The 15,543-nt window shown below is 43.7% G+C and overlaps 1 protein-coding gene across 4 annotated transcripts in view; it reads left to right on the top strand.

Moving 5' to 3' along the window:
- The window catches only part of NELL1 (neural EGFL like 1), a 945,441-nt gene that overhangs the window by 71,230 nt on the left and 858,668 nt on the right, over positions 1 to 15,543 (top strand). The window contains exon 1 of one of the 4 annotated variants that reach the window (XM_021085299.1): positions 13,081 to 13,360. The exons of the other annotated variants lie outside the window; for them this stretch is intronic. The gene's annotated coding sequence lies outside the window, so the exon portion shown is untranslated. Of the gene's footprint in view, positions 1 to 13,080; positions 13,361 to 15,543 lie in introns of those variants that run through there. 4 annotated transcript variants of the gene reach the window in all.

Genomic DNA, 15,543 nt, shown 5'->3' with positions numbered 1-15,543 from the left:
TTGCAGCTCTGATTCAACCCCTAGCCTGGGAACCTCCATATATGCCACAGGTATAGCCATAAAAAGACAAAAAAAAAAAAGACAGCCTTTTCCCAAAAAGGGCAATTGGCTGCCTTATAGTGACATTAAAAGAAAATAGCATAATGATGTAACACAAACAATTGCAATATAAAAATTCACTTTTCTAAAATGACAATGAATCTAATTTCTGCAATTTTCTCTATAGATTTGTCATGTTGGAGATTTATATTTGACAGTGCATCATGGCATAGAGCTTTAATGTGGGCCTACGGACTTGATTTTTCTTTTTAGACTTTGTGGAAAGTTCAGAATCACATAGCTCTGCTGACAGAAATAAAAGAATGACACTCTTAATGCTATTTCACTCAGTTCAGATATTTGCATTATGCCAGAAGAAATTGGGAAACAATCCCCCCCACCCCCGCCACAGGCCATGTTCATGCCTCAGCCCTTTCTGCTGCCTTTTTTTCCCCACACGGCAGGGAAGAAGCCTTGTGTTACCCGGCAGTGAGGTGCACAGGAAGGATGTTGGAGGGGTCCTCTCACCTAAAGGCCTGATCTCACCTGGGGTATTCAGACCAAGGCCCTGAGCCTCTGGAGTGAAGCAGGCAGGAAAGAGCTGAGAGGGATACCGCAAACTGGCAAAAATCAATCCTCCTTCACTCACCCCCAGCCAACGCCAAACCTGCTTAAGTCCCCTCTTCTGGAGCTCTTGCTGGAGGAAATGAGGAGCTGGGAGAAACAGCTCCTTTGCTGAATGTCAAGATCAAGGCTCTCAGTGTCCCCCAGGCCAGAATCAGGAACTGAAACTGACAGGATGGAATTTCACAGGGATTAATATGAAGCTGTTCTCATTGGTTCAGAGCCTCAGCGGCACAAGAGCAAGCCTGTCTTGAGAGCAGTTTATGTGAAAAAGACCTGGGGTTTTTAATTGACTCACGTTCAGTATGAGCCAGAAGGATCTATGCCATCCATCATAGGTCACCTTAAGAGGAATGGAATGCCCAGATCATGGGAGATAATAGTTCCATGAGAGATAACAAACCAGGGTTATTTTGGACCAGATGATTCTCTTTTTTTTTGGAAGGGGGGAGCTTCTTGTGTTTTGTGAATTCCCAGCATCCCTGGCCTACACTCACTCAATGCTGTTAGCACATCCTCCCCACTCCCAACTCCCCCTGACACCCTCCCCAACGCCCCATGTGACAATGTACAATATCTACAGATGTTGACAGATATCCTTGGAGGAGGGGAAAAGTGATGTCCCCAGTGAAGAGCCACTGCCATGGACTCTACACTGCATTTGCCACGTATGGAGCTTGTATTCAGTTCTGGGCTCTCCATTTTATGAGGAAAATTTACAAACTGGATTAAATCCATGGGAGTGGGACAGACCAGGGTGAGATCTATAAAAGCTATATTGTTAGAATATTGGAGAATGTTGAGACTGGAATCTTCAGACCTGAAGGGAATGTTTAGACTGGAAGAGAAAGGACTCTGGTGGTGCTGGTAGTGGTGGAGCTGTGTGTTGGGGAAGGGTTTGCCCAGCTTTAAATTCATCCTTCTGTCTCCTCCAAATTTTTTTTCCCTCTCCTTTCCTATCATCCTCCCCTCTCCCCTACTCCTTTCTTCCCTGCCTTTATTTTCTTTTTCATCAACTTGTTTGTATAATTTTTTATTGTGATAAAATCGATATAACAAAATTTGCCATTTTGACCATTTTAAGTGTGCAGTTTAATCAAATTAACTGCATTCACCCTGTGGTGTAACCATCACCACTATTTCTTAAATTTTTCTTCACCCCAAACAGAATTCACCTAGTTTCATCTCCCTGCCCCATCACTGGGCATGGAGAGACCTCTCCTAGCCACCCTGCTCTAATCTTGAACTTTGATAAATCCCACTCCTCCTTAGCAGGAATGAGGAGACTCGGCTGCTTATAGCCCTTCAAGTTCCTATTATTAGGCAGTCTCAGCAGGGCTCTGATTTGTTTCCCCTCAGTGCTTATGTATCCCTCATGCCTCCTACCCTGTAGTCTCCAGGAGCTGTTCCCAAATCATTCCATTTTTTTTTCACCTGACTCCACCCCCTTATCATCCTATTATACCACCTGTAATTTTGCCATTATTTCACTACATGTTGAGATGATATAAAATGAGCTTCTTAAGCCCTTTTCCCTACAGAATTTTACCTTATCATCATCTGTCTTCCCCTTTAGGCTTGCTCTCCGAGGGTCACATGATCCTGTTTCTTAGTAATGCTAACAGTCAATTCCCCCTGAGCCTGTAGTCCCACCTCCTGTCTCCAGAACCTGGTTTGAGAGCCATGCCCTCCCTTTCTTGCAGTATTGGTATGCTCCTTCTGTTTTCTTCCTTTTTTTTTTTTTTTAAAAAAAAAACAACCCTTAAGTATAGTTGATGCTACAATGTTCCAGGTGTACAGCAGAATGATTCCGTTGCATCTATATCAACACACATATAGAGTCTTGAGATTCTTTTCCATTATAGGTTATTATAAGATAGTCACTTGATAAATTAGAAACTTGAGGTCAACAAATACACACTACTGTATATTAAAAAAAATAAGCATATATGGTAGTGTGTATTTGTTGACCTTAAGTTTCTAATTTATCCCGCATCCCATCCCCACCCCCTGTTTCCCTTTTGGTAACTGTAAATTTGTTTTCTATGTTTGTATGTTTCTATTTGGTAAATAAGTTCATTGTACTTTTTTTTTTTCTTTTTAGGGCTGAACCCATGGCATATGGAGGTTCCCAGGCTAGGGGTTGAATCAGAGCTACAACTGCCAGCCTATGCCACAGGCACAGCAATGTGGTATCCGAGCCACATCTGCAAACTACACCATAGGTCATGGCAACACCAGATCCCCAACCCACTAAGCAAAGCCAGGGATCAAACCTCTATCCTCATGGATACTAGTTGGATTCATTTCTGCTTTGCCACAGTGGGAACTCCCCATTTGCCTCATTTTTTTAAGGTACCACATATAATCGATATCATGTGATATTTGTCTTTCTCTGATTTATTTCACTTAATATGATGATTTCTAGATCCATCCACATTGCCGCACATGGCATTATTTCATTGTTTTTTATGGCTGAGTAGTATTCCATTGTATATATGTACCACATCTTCTATTCATTCTTCTGTTGATGGATATTTAGGTTGTTCCCATGTCTTGACTATTGTGAATAGTACTGCTATGAAAATTGGGGTGCATGTATCTTTTCAAATTAGAGTTTTCATCTTTTCCAGGTATATGCCCATGAGTGGGATTGCTGGATCATACAGTAGTTTTATTTTTAGTTTTTTAATGGACTTGAATGCTGTTTTCCATGGTGGCTGCACCAATTTACATTCCCACAAACAGTGTAGGAAGGTTCCCTTTTTTCCACATCCTCTTCTGTTTTCTTTTAACAGACTGTTTTAGTTCAGGCTGCCAAAAAAAAAAAAAAATAGCATGGACTGGATAACTTAAACGATAGAAATTTATTTCTCACAGTTCTGGAGTCTGGGATGTCTAAGATCAGGATGCTTCCATGGATAGGTTCTGGTGAGGGACCTCTTCTTGGTTTATAGTTGGCTGCCTTCTTGCTATACATGTACATATACATATCCTCATATGGAGGGAAGAGCGGGATAGAGGGAGAGGAAGAGAGGGAGAGAGAGAGAGTGTAAGCTCTCTGGTCTCTTCTATAAGAGCGTTAATGCCATCATGAGGACCTTGCTCCACTTCATCCGAACTGAGTTACTTTCCAAGGTCCCGCCCTCAACTACCATCCCCCAGGGGGTTAGGATTTCTGCATAGAATTTGTGAGGGGAAAATCATTTAGTTCATAACACAGGCCTGTCTCTTTCCTTCCTCAAACCCCAAACAACCCCTCATTCTGATTTCCCCTCATGCCATTGCTAATCTCCCTCTTCTCTAGTCCACACTCCAAGCCAGGGCCAACATTGCTCTCCCACAGGACCTGTTGTACATTGTCCTGTTCAGAATGTGGCCTGAAGAATCCAAACCCCTTAGCTTGACATTTGAGAGCTTCCATAAATAACCCCTCATTCTGTTCTCATCTCCCACCATATCCCTTTCCTGATTCTAAGATCTGTCCATCCTACAACTGACCGTTGGGTGTGTGTTGGCCCTTCATGATGTCCGTCCGTGCTTATGGTGTTTTGTCATCCAGAGATTCCCTTGTTTCCATTTCAGTCTCTTTAACTCCTTCATATGTATAATGTTTTTTTCTTGATTCATCCTGCATGACCTCAGATTTAAATGTTTTTTTTTTTTTTTTCTCCCCGAGGATACAGCAAGTTTCTTAAAATTGTCTTTAGTCTACATTTTATTCTGTGGTTCGCTTGTCTCTGTCTACTCTTAGGGTGTAAGCTTCCTGGGGGCAGGGACCCTGGTCATTCATGTTCTGTTCTCCCCCAGGGTTTTGCATACAAGGACCTATAATGCACCAACTGCTTGACAGGCTCAAGAGGTTTTAGATATATTCTGTGGAGCAGGAAAGGGCAAAAATAGGACCAGCCACTTGAAAGTTCTTTACTTTGATTTAATCTACAGAGACATTTTGAATTAGAGCTGAGCAATAATGGAGTGCAGTGAGTACCTTTTCCTGACAGTGTTCAGACAAAAGATGGAAAGATCATCCTTCAGAGATATCAGAGAGAAAATTCCTCAATTAGTGGGAGGTCCTTTCAGGCTGGGTTTCTCAGCCTTGGTGTTTTTGTCTTTTTAAGGCCATACCCATGGCATAGAGAAATTCCCAGGCTAGGGGTCAGATTGGAACTGCAGGTGCCAGCCTACACTACAGCCACAGCAACACCAGATCTGAGCTGCATCTGTGGTCTACACTGAAGCTTGCAACAATCCAGGACCCTTAACCCACTGAGTGAGGCCAGAGATCGAACCTACATCCTCCTGGATAGTAGTTGGGTTTGTTACCACTGAGCCACAACAGGAACTCCTGGCACTGTTGACACTGTTGACCTTGGGCGAGATCATTCTCTGTTGTGGGGCTGTCCTGTGCATTGTAGGATGTTTAGCAGCATCCTTGGCCTCTACCCACTAGATGCCAAGAGTATCCCCCAGCTGTAACAGCCAAAAATATCTCTGGACATTGCAAATATCCCCTAGAGGCAAAATCACCCCAGTTGAGGATCACTCTTTTAAGGTCCTCTCGTTCAGTGAGTCTGTGAATGCAGTATTTTGTTTTTTCTCTTTTCTAAGTAATGAATAGGTCAAAATCAGTGAAAACTCTGTATGCTGGGAGAACAAAAGGGAAGGATGGAGAAGGAATAGGTCTTTCTTGAGTCCACCATATTCCACGGTAATTTGTGAGGTGGGGAGTCGTACCCTTATTTTATACATGAGGAACTTGAAACTTAGAAAAGTCTTGCAGCTGAAATGAGGTGTAGCTAGGGCTCCAGTGTGGACCTGCCTGATAACCTATCTTCCACCGCCTCCCTCACTTCCTTTTGCCTGAGTGTGTCTCTCATTGCCTTTACATTTAACTCCTACATTAATCTGCCTCCATTTATGAGCCTCACATTCCAAATTTGAGGGTGTTTCAGCGTAGATGGCCCTCTGTATCCACAGGTTCACCTCTGCAGATTCAACCAACTGCAGATTAAAATATTGAGAAGAAAGAAAATTCTAGAAATTCCAAAAAGCAAAACTTCAATTTCTTGCTCTGGCAACTATTTACATAGTGTTTAAATTTGTATTTACAACAATTTACCTAGAATTTGCATTGTGTTAGGTATCTGGAGATGATCTGAAGTATACAGGAGGATGTGCTTAGGTTATCTGCATGGGTTATATCCTGTTTTATATAAGGGACTTGAGCATCTTTGGGTTTTGGTACCTGAAGGGGTCCTGGAGATAATTCCCCAAGGGACCACTGCTTTTACTTCTTGGAAATTTCCACAGGGCTTCGGCTCAGTGCTCCCTTACAGGGCTGACCTGGAGCCTCAGATATTCAGAATGTCCATGGTCCTCATGGAAGAAGCCCACATTTAGCTGCCTTGACCCTGGATGCTGTAACTTAATGCTGCTAATGGCTTGTCCCTCCACCACAGCTTGATTGAGATATAATTAACATGTAACACTGTGGAAGTTTCAAGTGTACAATGTGATGATTTTTTTATATGTATATATTGTGAAATGATTTCTACCACAAAGTTAGTACTTGTTACCTCACATAATTAACATTTGTGTGCATGTGTGATGAGAACATTTAAAGTCTCTCTTAGCAAGCAGATCTTAGAAGTTCTCATCACAAGAAAAAATTTGTAACTATGTATGGTGAGGGATGTTTTTGGTGGAGATGGTTTCACAATATATGTAACTATCAAATCATTTTTTGTACACCTGAAACTGATGCAGTGTCACATGTCAATGATATCTGGATAAAAAAGATCTACTCTCTTAGCAACTTTCAAGTATACGACACAGTTTTGTCAACTAGAGTTACTAAGTCTATCAGATCCCCAGAACTTGTTCACCTTACAAGTGGAAGTTTGTATCCTTTGACCAAATCTCCTCGATAACTCCCACATCCCAGCTCCTAGCAATGGAGGAGGGAAAGAGAGGGACCAGCTAGGGACCATGGAGATAGTCAGCTCCCAGGTCTATCAAGTAAGACCTTGGGATTTGCCACTGGAGCTCCTCTGACTTAGACAAGATTTCTTGGAGTTCCCGTTGTGGCTCAGTGGTTAACGAATCCGGCTAGGAACCATGAGGTTGTGGGTTTGATCCCTGGCCTTGCTCAGTGGGTTGAGGATCCAGCATTGCCGTGAGCTGTGGTATAGGTCGCAGACGCGGCTCAGATCCCATGTTGCTGTGGCTCTGGCGTAGGCCGGTGGCTGGCAGTTCCGATTCGACCCCTAGCCTGGGAACCTCCATATGCTGCGGGAGTGGCCCAAGAAATGGCAAAAAGACAAAAAAAAAAAAGATTTCTTAGGATTTCAAGCAGTGTTGCTCTTGGTATACATGCGGCTAGTTTAGTCATCTTTTCATCTACGTTCTCAGTTTCTGTTTGCCCCTAAACCTGTGCTTTGGTGTCCAGTCCCGTTTGACAGTATCTGTTAAAGATTTAAATGCTGCTACCAGATTGCCTGGCTTTCTTTAACCTCTTTGAAATATCAAGTCTGAAGGAAGGCAGGCTCAAATGCGCAGCCAGGACCTACAAATGGGCAGCTCCTCAGAGCGCCAAATACTGCTACTTGCATTGCCCTGAGGGAATAAATAAATATTAGCTTTTTCTCTTGAGCATTCACGCTGCTACCTTATTTATCTGCTGAAGTTACAGAGTCATCTTGCTGTCCATGCTGCAGGCATGTCTGGCATTTGAGTGTGTGCGTGGGGGTGTATTTGCCATCTGTATCCAACCACCTTTACATTCCCTGATGTCATGAAGTGTCATGGTGAGATGCTGTGTAATGCAACATGGCATTAGGAAAGGCAATGTACCAAACGCATCCCCTCGAGGCCTCCATGTAGTCACCGTTCACTGGGCTTTAGACTGGTTCTTGAGGGTAGAAGGACTCGAAGTTCAAGACATCCTAGTGGTTTTGAGTTCTTGGGTGAAGATTAAAAAAAAAAATGTGAGTTTACAATTTCCCAAAATAGTCAATACTGTGCATCTGCAAACTACACACAAGAAAACAACAACATATGTTGCAGCTTGGGCATTCTGGTTTTCCTGAGGATGCCAGGTTTCATTTTCTGGAGGAGTGTTAGAAACATTTTCTACCCTCAGCTTAATCTTAGATTTGCTTGTCAAGCTCCACAGACAAACCCACAAGTTGGGAAGTTTGGCAAATTGCTCATCCAGGAGGTCTGAATCTCAGTTCTTCAAGTTCTAGGCAAGCAGTGACTTTAAACTGTCTTTTTGCTTTACATATTTTGAAACAAACTCTGGGGAAAAAAATACATTTGGAAAGAAGCTTCGAAGCCAGCTGGTTTGATATGTGTGATAGAACAAGATGCTCAGAGATTTGCTTGAAAAAAATGAAACCTCGAAACTTGAATCTGATGTCCCTGGGGCCATATGATAAATGCCGATGGTTGCGCAAATTCTTTTCCTTTCTTTTTTGCATTTATTTCTTTAAAAGACAGACCAGAGGCTGAACTTTGAAGGGACCTGGCAGCCTTTGCTGGGGAGAGAAAAACTTCTTGAATAAGAACCTTGTGGGTGACTGAAATATCTTGCCAGGTGGGTGTAATCACCTGAATGAGGCTGAAGACACAAAGTCACATACTTTGCCCACTAGTCTGTGGTTCTGATTGTGTCTCTTTGAGTCACATTGCTTGTTTCAAGTCCATTTCATGGCAAGCAGAGCACCCTTTGGTTCTTTGATTTGTTCCCTAATTGTTTAGAAAGGTCCTCATTAAGAGACAAAGTAAACCTGCTTTCAGGTGCTGCTGAAACCAGGACTGAAGGCAAGAATGGGAGGAGTAGGAGGGGGCTGAGGGAGAAGGGAGAACGCATGCATGTTGTCCTTCTTTGAGATAAAAGCCCATCCCGGAAACAAAGGCTGTTGGAAGACAAAAGCTCTTTGTATACCGAGCACGTCTGCTGTTACGGATGAACCCTCTCCAATGGCTGCTATCAAACTTGTCATATTTTATTCATGAGTTGTGGTGTGCCGGGATGAAATAAGAAAAGCAAAGCTCCAAATCGTAATTACGGCATAAAAAAGATAAAATAGTTATTATTGTGACATTTTTGAAGGATTCTTAAATCCCTCCAATAATTCATTTGAAAAAGTTGCATGGAGCGACTGGGTGTGTAGCACTTCATGCTGGTTAGGGCTCCTGGGCTCAGTTACACCTGGACCCTCACTGACAGATGCCATGGCTGTCGTGAATAAGAGCACAATTAAGGAGAGGGCTACAGCAGTGGTTACACATAAATAGAAATGCTGACAGGCATCTTTGTATTTATCATGCCCATATTATGACTCTGTGGTTAATCAAAATATGGTATTCTTGTTTGGTTTAGGTTTATCTTTTTCTATAGAATGTGGAGTCTGGATTGTGAAGTATGTCTGGCATGGGGAGGTTTTGGGGGGATAGTGGCAGGAAAGGCCCCTTAAAAGTATACCTCACACCCCGTAGGTGTTGGGGGGCAGCAACAGAGTTTAGGAAAAAAGCTATTGGCTCTTTCTTTCTTTATTTGGCCACGCCCACGGCATGTGGAAGTTCTCCTGTGCCATAGCAGTGCCACAGTAGTGACAATGCCAGGTCCTTAACCACTAGGCCACCAGGGTGCCACAGCAGTGACATAGCCAGATCCTTAACTGCTAGGCCAGTGGGGAACTTGAAGAAGCTATTAGTCTACATCGTGAATTGAAAAACTAACCTGAAGCTCTTTTTAAAAAAGATATGTCCACTTGACTGAGGAAAAAAAAAAGGCCACCTGTTTTCCCAATGGCTTCCTCTGCTGACTCATGGCTTGGTGCTCCTCTTTTATTAACTAATTTATCTGGAGATGCCTATCTGCCCATGCCATCCTGATGCTCATGGCTTCCCTCTTTCTGGTCCAAATTATTGATGGATTCAGTGTAAGATATTCACTCAATCAGGATTTATTTTCATCATCCTGGGTTCTCTCTACCTGTTCACACTGATGGATTGTAAGTGGCTTGAGAAAGCTGGTGAGAGAAAGCCTTTCCAATGTAGTTTCCGCAGGGGCCCATCTCGTGTGGTGTCATCCAACCCTGGCACTCAGACAAAGAAGAATGTGACAGTGACAAACATTTCTGGAATCTATTCATATAGACTATTGCACATATTTGTCATGTAGATTTTGTGATATATAAGTATCATCATCATATTAGTCTACATGTAATGGAGGAGAAACTGAGTTTCTGAGGGGTTGAATGACCTGTTACTTAGATGCCAAGTGCCAGTACTGATGGCAGATCCCTGATGTTCTGATCTCAGATTCCACTTCAGCACAGGGCAGTGTTTCCCAGCCTTTTTCATATCATGGCACACAAGGAAAATAGCTCTATCCATATATTATACTTGGAAAAGACAAGAAGCTATCTATGTTCTTCCTGGCCCCACCAAGGGTTGAGAGGATTCAAACCTCAGTAATACCTATTACTTGGGCCCAGCATCAGGGGAGAAGCCCCTGAGTGAATAATCGGGAAGGACCTGGCTGGGCAGAGAATGGAGGTTTTGTGTGGGGCTTGGGTGTATATAGAGTGTGTAGTATTAGCATATGCTAGAGCCATGCTGGGGAAGGCTTGCAATCCCAGATGCATGGAGGGTCAGCCAGGTCACTGATGAGTGGGTGCACCAGCCAGGAAATGCAGCCAACTGGCAACATCATGCAGTGCCCGCATCTTTTCAGTGCTGGCGTTCACTGTGTTGTGACCCCGGGAATGTGGGCCCTGTTGCCAGGTCTTTTAATTTTTTACTGGAGGTCTGGATCTTTATGACATCTGGGAACTTTTATACTGGATTTCATTGATTCTCAGACACACATACATTTACAACTTCATGGTTATATGATGAATTATGATCAATAGTGTCTCAAAGTCATAATTGATAGCTTTTGGTTTTCTTCTTAGGGTATGTAAAATAATGGTGTATTTCATAAGCTATGGCACCTTGGACTTGATGAAATATGGTATGTAGGTTGGGAGGGAGGTGATGGACACTAGGCATCTGGCCTGAGGCCAGTCAGTTTACCATTTTGGACCTGGAGCCAGGACACTATGCTGGACCCAATTCTCAGCTGTGGCTGCTTCTCACAATCCTTTGGGAGAATTAAATAAATCCGGATGCTGGTTCCACCCCAGACTACTTTCTTGGGTCTCAGGGGATGAGGTATCTTAAAGGAAAAGGCCCTCTCCTGCTTAGGCATTTATGAGCAGCCGTATCATTGGAAAGGAGAGACATAGGGTCCTTGGTACTCAGAGCTTGGCAGAGGTTTCCCTGGCAATTGGCTTTTAGCTGCGTATTTCATGCATAAGTTAGCCATAGCATCCTTTATAGAAAACATTATTTTATTGACGTATAGTTGATTTACAATGTTAATTTTTACTGTATGGTGAAGTGATTCAGTTATCCACATAGATAGATTCTTTTTCATATTCTTTTCCATTGTGCCTTATCACAGGATATTGAACATAGTTCCCTGTGCTGTACAGTAGGACCTTGTTGTTTATCTATTCTATATATAATATTTTGCCTCTGTTGACTGCAAACTTCGAGTCCATCCCTCCCCAACCCCCTTCTCCTGGGCAACCACAGGTCTGTTCTATATGCTCAGCATCCTTGTTGATATTTCCTTTAAACAGAAGGCTTCACCATGCTTAGAAAGCTCTCTGACCCACCAGTGTGTGCTTCAGCTTGTGTGCTGGGCATAGGGTGAGCTTGCGGGGTGCAGCTTCCTGGACTTATGCTTTGAATCTTGCTTTTTTTCCCACATATAACTTTGGAATCCCTTTTCCTTCAGTCTTCGAGGGCCTGGCTGGAGAAAAATCTTTTTTTAAAGTGCTTTTCTTTAAAAGCTACCTCTAAAGCTCATTTACATGTTGATCCATCAACAAGCACTAACTGTGAGTCTGCTGTGTTGCCATGTTCCAGCCACTGTGATGGGTCCTGATTGCACAGGAGGCCTGTGGAAGATGCTTTGCCCTTCAGGGCCTTTGGTCCAGGTGCAGGGAGGAGAGAAATATATCATTCATTCATTCAGCAAGTACTGATGTATACCCTGTGACAGACACTGTTGTGGTTGTTAGAGGTGTAGCAGAAAAGACAGAGTCTCTGAGTTCGTCAAGTTTCTTTTCTTTCTTTCTTTTTTTTTTTTGGTCTTTTCAGGGCCATGGGGCATATAGAAGTTCCCAGGCTAGGGGTCGAATTGGAGCTGCAGCTGCTGGCCTACACCACAGCCACAGCAGCACAGGATCCGAGCCTCATCTTTGACCTACACCACAGCTCATGGCAATGCTGGATTCTTAACCCACGGAGTGAGGCCAGGGATCAAACCTGCATCCCCATGGATACTAGTCAGATTCCTTTCTGCTGAGCCATGATGGGAATTCCAAGTTCATGAAGTTTCAGTTCCAGTGAATGTGGGCCATCACAGTGAACAAATATATTCATAAATTGGTAACTTTAGATAGTCATATATAGTATGAAGGAAATAAAATAGGAATACTGAAGAGAGAAAGAAAGGAGAGAATTGACTTTAGGCAGGATCATTGGGGAAGTCTTCTTTGTAGTGGTGGTGTCTGGGTTGATAATAGTATTATTTCCCATCACTTACATTATTAATGATGAACACTTTATGTGCTAGGTACCATTCTCAGTTCTTTATATTTGTTAACTCATTTCATCCCTAAAATAAACCATAGTAATTCTACAGGGGAGATGGGTATTATGAGCCCTGTTTTACAGAAAGGAAAACAGGGGCAAGGGAAGCTTAAATCACTTGGGCAAGATTAGGACCAGGAAGTGGTAAAACTGAGAACTGAATCCAAGCTGTTTTGCACTAGAGCTGACATTTTTGGAACAGCTGATGCAAAAACCCTTGGATCCAAAAAGTTTAAGGGGCACAAGGATGGCCAGTGTGGGTGGAAATACCAGATGTCGGAGAGTGTGGTCAGGGCCAAAGTAAAAGTTTGGTCTTCGTTTCAGCCCCATCAGCAAGCAGCACCAAGTCACGTGGGGTCTTTCAGCCCATGGTGAGGAGTTAAGGTCTTACTTCAATTGTGTTGGCTAATATGGTAGATTGAGAAATGACTCTCCCAAGATATGCATGTCCTAATTCCCAGAACCTGTGACTATGTTTACTTTACATGATAAAAGTTTGAAGATGAGTTCTCATCATGGCTCAGTGGTGACAAACCCAACTAGTACCCTTGAGGACACAGGTTGGATCCCTGGCCCTGCCCAGTGGGTTAAGAATGCGATGTTGCAGTGAGCTGTGGTGCAGATCAAAGATGTGGCTTGGATCCCGTGTTGCTGAGGCTGTGGTGTAGGCTGGCGGCTGTAGCTCTGATTCAAGCCCTAGCCTGGGAACCTCCATATGCCGGTGTGGCCTTTTAAGAAAAAAAAAAAAGGTTGATGATGTGATTAAGTTAAGGGTCTTCAGGTGCAGAGATGAGCGGAGCCTGCATTATCCAGGTGGGGCCACTGTAATCACAAGTATCTGTATAAAATAGAAACAGGAAGCTCGTTAGAGAGAGAGAGAGGGTGGGATGAAGGTAAAGGCAGAGAGAGATAAGATGCTACAAAGTTGATTTTGAGGATTGGTAGGGGGCATGAACCTAGGAAAGCTGGAAAAGGCAAGGTAAGTGGATTCTCCCCAAGAGCTTCTGGAGGGGGGTGGCTCTGCCCACACCTTCTTTTTGGTCCAGTAAAACTCCCTTCAGATGTCTGCCCTCCAGAACCATAAGATCGTTTTGGTTGTTTTAAACCACTACGTTTGCAGTAATTTGTTAGGCAATGGTAGGAAACTTAAGACAGGCAGCTACTGGAGGGTTTAAGATAAAGGGCTGAGGCGATTGATATGATGTGATTTAAGTTTGAAAAAGAGTTCTTTGGTTGTCTAATGGCTACATGAAAGAGGAAGTGAGAGAGGGAGGTGGAGAGAAAGACACAAGTGGAAGCAAGTTGGTGTCTGGCAGCTGTTGGAGTACTATGGTCAAGAGGATGGAGTGTTTTGGTAGAAGGAGAGCTCAGGGCTTGCTGAAGGACAGATGCACCCTGAGACACCCTGACAGTTAGGGAGCAGGCAGAGGAGGGCAAGAAGGAGCCTCAAAATGGTTGGAGGGGTAGGAAGAAATCCAGAAGAATGCACTACCAAAAAGGTGGCGTGCTTCCAAAAAGAGGCAGAGGACCACCATTGGGAGGTTGCTGAGAGGCCAGTTAGGCTAAGGATGGAGAACTGGCCACTGGGTTTGGTAAGATGAAGAATGTAAGATGAGTCATAGTGGGCGGTCCTGGCTGTGTAGCTGAAAATACTGGCTGGATGTCTCTCTTCAGACCGAGCCTGTCTTATTCACCATGGTACAGTGCCTGCCACAGAGAATATGCTCCACGTATAGACGTTTGAATGGGTGAATGATTATATTTTGGAGTGTAGCGGGGGAACCACCCTCAACTGGGGGCTCCAGAGCTTTATGGAGTTGGAGGGGTTGGGTTGGGTCTTGAGAGATGGGTAGGTTTTAGATAGGCAGGGAAAAGGCACTTGGAGCTCCAGGTGGGGGAAGAGTTGAGATTTCTTACCCATGGAGCCCCTCACCTGTGCCTCGCCCTGCCCTGCCCCAGGCATCACCCATCTGCTATGCTCCCAGGGCTCATCTGGGACCCAAGAGTGCTTGCAACCATTCTAGGTGAGGGAAGTTCAGGGAACTGAAAAGCGTATCTGCTGGCTGTCAGATCACATCCAGGTTGAAAAGCTTCCTTGGAAACCACTCTTGGAGATGATTTATCATGAAAACACTATTAAATACACTGATTTATCAAGAAAACACTATTAAATACACTGAAGAAGTAATTTATTTTGAAAACTGACTCAGGGTTGTTACCTCAGGACCTGCCAGAGATAAATTAGTTGCAACAGTGATCAAAGTCCAATTTCCCCCCAAATGGACATGTTCGTTTCTTTAAAAAAGCCTCTGTAAATGGGGATTGTGATTCAAGCCCTTGGTTGTTGATCTCATTTGGGAGAGTGATCATGGGAAATTGGTGGAGAAGGAGCCAATAGCCAGTTGGCAATTGGCTTCGAGTTCAGGCAAGCAGCGTCTCCAATGATTCTTTTTAAGGGTGACATTAATGTTTAATAGGATAGGAATAAAATCTCTAAAGAGGAGGTCAGTTTTCAAAGAAGCACAGCAAGTCTGCATGAAACCACACCCAGAACCCCTTTCTGCACACATGCCCACATTTCTTGGAGCATTTGTTCAAAGCCTGGAATTTCTGGTGTCAGGAAATCTTTACTGTCCATCCTTGGCACCGGGTTGTAAGGCACATTTTCCCCAGGAACTGGGAAGCACAGATACCCAGTGGCCAACGCAGATAGATAAATGGTGAGGGAGACCTCCCCAGCAGTGACTCTGGAACTAATTAGCTAACAAGGCGTGTAATTAGATTAATGCACGTGATCTAAGAGGCGATGATGCGCTTTTTAGGGCAGTGGAAGTAAAAGGGGACAAAAAGAAAGCATTCCACTGAAGGGCTGCAAATCATGATCCTTTTGGAAATATTCAGGACTCTTGAAATAAGAAACCTTCTTCAAATAAAGAACCTCCAGCAGCCATGCCAGCAAACACGGGCCCTGGCAGGTGGTCCGTATCAGTCTGGGGTGGGGCAGTGCTGAGCAGAGAGAGTACCTTCTTTATCACTTTGTTCCTGCTGCATTACCTGGGACTGATGCTGCTTTATCATTTTTCTCTGTTGTGGGAAAAGATTTTTTTCCCCTCCTTTTCGTAGCATAGTGAAAGGCTCCCGTATTAGTATTACTTTCTTGGC

The sequence above is a fragment of the Sus scrofa genome, chromosome 2, assembly GCF_000003025.6.
Source record: "Sus scrofa isolate TJ Tabasco breed Duroc chromosome 2, Sscrofa11.1, whole genome shotgun sequence".
Classification (NCBI taxonomy): Eukaryota; Metazoa; Chordata; class Mammalia; order Artiodactyla; family Suidae; genus Sus; species Sus scrofa.
Note: the sequence above shows the minus strand (reverse complement) of the source record. Positions and strands in the feature narration are given on the sequence as shown.